Here is a 5000-nt window from a genome sequence, read left to right as displayed (position 1 = left end):
AGGCTATGCTCACTGAGTCTGTACATAGTCAAAGCTTTCCTTAAGTTTGGGTCAGTCACAGTGGTCAGGTATTCTGCCACAGTGTACTCTCTGTTTAGGGCCAAATAGCATTCTCGTTTGCTCTGTTTTTTTGTTAATTCTTTCCAATGTGTCAAGTAATTATCTTTTTGTTTTCTCATGATTTGGTTGGGTCTAATTGTGCTGTTGTCCTGGGGCTTTGTGGGGTGTGTTTGTGTTTGTGAACAGAGCCCTAGGACCAGTTTGCTTAGGGGACTCTTCTCCAGGTTCATCTCTCTGTAGGTGATGGCTTTGTTATGGAATGTTTGGGAATCGCTTCCTTTTAGGTGGTTGTAGAATTTAACGGCTCTTTTCTGGATTTTGATAATTAGTGGGTATCGGCCTAATTCTGCTCTGCATGCATTATTTGGTGTTTTACGTTGTACACAGAGGACATTTTTGCAGAATTCTGCATGCAGAGTCTCATTTTGGTGTTTGCCCCATTTTGTGAAATCTTGGTTGGTGAGCGGACCCCAGACCTCACAACCATAAAGGGCAATAGGTTCTATAACTGATTAATGTATTTTTAGCCAGATCCTAATTGGTTTGTCAATTTTTATGTTCCTTTTGATGGCATAGAAGGCCCTTCTTGCCTTGTCTCTCAGATCATTCACAGCTTTGTGGAAGTTACCTGTGGCGCTGATGTTTAGGCCGAGGTATGTATAGTTTTTTGTGTGCTGTTGGGCAACGGTGTCTAGATGGAATTTGTATTTGTGGTCCTGGTGACTGGACCTTTTTTGGAACACCATTATTTTGGTCTTACTGAGATTTACTGTCAGGGCCCAGGTCTGACAGAATCTGTGCAGAAGATCTAGGTGCTGCTGTAGTCCCTCCTTGGTTGGTGACAGAAGCACCAGATCATCAGCAAACAGTAGACATTTGACTTCGGATTCTAGTAGGGTGAGACCGGGTGCTGCAGACTGTTCTAGTGCCCGCGCCAATTCGTTGATATATATGTTGAAGAGGGTGGGGCTTAAGCTGCATCCCTGTCTCACCCCATGACCCTGTGTGAAGAAATGTGTGTGTTTTTTGCCAATTTTAACCGCACACTTGTTGTTTGTGTACATGGATTTTATAATGTCATATGTTTTACCCCCAACACCACTTTCCATCAATTTGTATAGCAGACCCTCATCCCAAATTGAGTCGAAGGCTTTTTTGAAATCAACAAAGCATGAGAAGACTTTGCCTTTGTTTTGGTTTGTTTGGTTGTCAATTAGGGTGTTTAGGGTGAATACATGGTCTGTTGTACGGTAATTTGGTAAAAAGCCAATTTGACATTTGCTCAGTACACTGTGTTCATTGAGGAAATGTACGAGTCTGCTGTTAATGATAATGCAGAGTATTTTACCAAGGTTACTGTTGACGCATATTCCACGGTAGTTATTGGGGTCAAATTTGTCTCCACTTTTGTGGATTGGGGTGATCAGTCCTTTGTTCCAAATATTGGGGAAGATGCCAGAGCTGAGGATGATGTTAAAGAGTTTATGTTAAGTTTACACCTTCACTAGTACAGTGGATCGTTTTACCCAGGAAATTGTCTAAAAGGGATTGAATTTGTTTTTGCCTAATTGTTTTTTGGTCGGTTTCCAAACTGCATTCCTTCCATCTATAGCATTTCTTAATGTTACTCAGTTCCTTTGGCTTTGATGCCTCATGATTTAGTTTTGCTCTGTTCAAGTAGACTGTGATTTTGCTGTGGTCTGATAGGGGTGTCAGTGGGCTGACTGTGAACGCTCTGAGAGACTCTGGGTTGAGGTCAGTGATAAAGTAGTCTACAGTACTACTGCCAAGAGATGAGCTATAGGTGAACCTACCATAGGAGTCCCCTCGAAGCCTACCATTGACTATGTACATACCCAGCGTGCGACAGAGCTGCGGGAGTTGTGACCCGTTTTTGTTGGTTATGTTGCAATAGTTGTGCCTAGGGGGGCATATGGGGTAGGGAATGCTGTCATGGGGGAGGGAATGCTGTCACCTCCAGGCAGGTGTTTGTCCCCTTCTGTCCTGAGGGTGTCAGGTTATTGTCCGGCTCTGTCTGTCTCTCTCTCTCTCTCGCTTTACGTCTCTCTGTCTCTCTCTCTCTCTCTCTCTCTCTCTCTCTCTCTCTCTCTCTCTCTCTCTCTCTCTCTCTCTCTCTCTCTATCTCCCTGTCTCTCTCTATCTCCCTGTCTCTCCCTGTCTCTGTCTCTGTCTCTGTCTGCCTGCCTGCCTGCCTGTCTGTCTGTCTGTCTGTCTGTCTGTCTGTCTCTAATCTAACTGACACGTAGGACAATATGTAGCCAACCTTCCCTAAAACAACAGCGAACAAAATAAAACACCATTCATTCATTCTAGTCCGTTGTCGACACCAAACAGTGGTACATGATGGGCGTTGTTATCCCAAACAATGTACTGAATGAACCTTTAATAGATTCCTGAGCGGGCTCGTCTAATTGGTCGGTTGGGGCTGTAATGGTGTTCCAGAGTGCTGTTTCATCCTTTTACAGATTAGCATGCGGCTAAGTGGAGGAAGTTGCTCTTTATATGCTAATGAGGGTGTAATGTATGCACAGAGGTCTACACATACTGCACTGGGAGGGGATGAGAGGACTCAGGGTGGTCTAGGACTACCCATACTGCACTGGGAGGGGATGAGAGGACTCAGGGTGGTCTAGGACTACCCATACTGCACTGGGAGGGGATGAGAGGACTCAGGGTGGTCTAGGACTACCCATACTGCACTGGGAGGGAATGAGAGGACTCAGGATGGGCTAGGACTACCCGTACTGCACTGGGAGGGGATGAGAGGACTCAGGGTGGGCTAGGACTACCCATACTGCACTGGGAGGGAATGAGAGGACTCAGGGTGGTCTAGGACTACCCATACTGCACTGGGAGGGGATGAGAGGACTCAGGGTGGGCTAGGACTACCCATACTGCACTGGGAGGGGATGAGAGGACTCAGGGTGGGCTAGGACTACCCATACTGCACTGGGAGGGGATGAGAGGACTCAGGGTGGGCTAGGACTACCCATACTGCACTGGGAGGGGTTGAGAGGACTCAGGGTGGGCTGGGACTACCCATACTGCACTGGGAGGGGATGAGAGGACTCAGGGTGGGCTAGGACTACCCATACTGCACTGGGAGGGGATGAGAGGACTCAGGGTGGGCTAGGACTACCCACACTTCACTGGGAGGGGATGAGAGGACTCAGGGTGGGCTAGGACTACTCATACTGCACTGGGAGGGGATGAGAGTGAGGGGTTAGCTGGGAAGAATCTTTAAAACTGTGGTGTTTAGTCTGAATGAAAATACACTACAAGTATGTGGACACCTGCTCGTTGAACATCTCATTCCAAAATACTGGCCATTAATATGGACTTGGTCCTTTGCTGCTATAACAGCCTCCACTCTTCTGGGAAGGCTTTCCACTAGATGTTGGAACATTGCTGCGGGGACTTGCTTCCATTCAGCCACAAGAGCATTCGTGAGGTCGGGCGATTAGGCCTGGCTCACAGTTGGCGTTCCAATTCATCCCAAAGGTGTTCATTGGGGTTGAGGTCAGGGCTCTGTGCAGGCCAGTCAAGCTCTTCCTCACCGATCTCAACAAACCATTTCTGTATGGATCTCGCTTTGTGTACAGGGGCATTATCATGCTGAAACAGGAAAGGGCCTTCCCCAAACTGTTGCTACAAATTGGAAGCACAGAATCGTCTAGAATGTCATTGTCTGCTGTAGCATTAAGATTTCCCTTCACTGGAACTACGGGGCCCGAACCATGAAAAACAGACCATTATTCCTCCTCCACCAAACTTTACAGTTGGCACTATGCATTGGGGCAGGTAGTGTTCTCCTGGCATCCGCCAAACCCATGTTCATCCATCAGACTGCCAGATACATGTTTCCACAGAGTCCAATGGCGGTGAGCTTTACACCCCTCCAGCTGACGCTTGGCATTGTGCACGGTGATCTGCCTGCTCGGCCATGGAAACCCATTTTGTGAAGCTCCCGACAAAACAGTTATTGTGCTGAAGTTGCTTCCAGAGGCAGTTTGTAACTTTGTAGTGAGTGTTGAAACCGAGGACAGACGATTTTTACTTGCTTCAGCACTCTGCGGTCCCGTTCTGTGAGCTGTGTGGCCTACCACTTCACGGTTGAGCCATTGTTGCTCCTAGACGTTTCCACTTCACAATAACAGCACTTACAGTTGACCGGGGCAGCTCCAGCAGGGCAGACATTTGATGAACTGACTTGTTGGAAAGGTGGCATCCTATGACGGTGTCACGTTGAAAGTCACTGAGCTCTTCAGTATGGGCCATTCTACTGCCAATGTTTGTCTATGGAGATTGCATGGCTGTGTGCTCAATTTTATACACCTGTCAGCAACTGGTGTGGCTGAAATAGCCAAACCCACTAATTTGAAAGGGTGTCTACACACTGCTGTATATATAGTGTATCCTGCTGTGTCTGTTTACACAGGGTTCCTGAGATAATCCTTTACACGGGGTTCCTGAGATAATCCTTTACACAGGGTTCCTGCGATAATCTTTTACACAGGGTTCCTGAGATAATCCTTTACATGGGGTTCCTGAGATAATCCTTTACACGGGGTTCCTGAGATAATCCTTTACACAGGGTTCCTGAGATAATCCTTTACACAGGGTTCCTGAGATAATCCTTTACACAGGGTTCCTGAGATAATCCTTTACACGGGGTTCCTGAGATAATCCTTTACACGGGGTTCCTGAGATAATCCTTTACACAGGGTTCCTGAGATAATCCTTTACACAGGGTTCCTGAGATAATCCTTTACACGGGGTTCCTGAGATAATCCTTTACACGGGTTCCTGAGATAATCCTTTACACGGGGTTCCTGAGATAATCCTTTACACGGGGTTCCTGAGATAATCCTTTACACGGGGTTCCTGAGATAATGCTTTACACGGGGTTCCTGAGATAA

At 47.0% G+C, this 5000-nt stretch overlaps 1 protein-coding gene across 1 annotated transcript in view; it reads left to right on the top strand.

The window, feature by feature from the left end:
* The window catches only part of LOC129841510 (mastermind-like protein 3), a 57035-nt gene that overhangs the window by 33951 nt on the left and 18084 nt on the right, over window positions 1–5000 (top strand). The window lies entirely within an intron of this gene.

The sequence above is a fragment of the Salvelinus fontinalis genome, chromosome 42, assembly GCF_029448725.1.
Source record: "Salvelinus fontinalis isolate EN_2023a chromosome 42, ASM2944872v1, whole genome shotgun sequence".
Taxonomy (NCBI): Eukaryota; Metazoa; Chordata; class Actinopteri; order Salmoniformes; family Salmonidae; genus Salvelinus; species Salvelinus fontinalis.
This window is presented reverse-complemented; position numbering and strand designations above follow the sequence as displayed.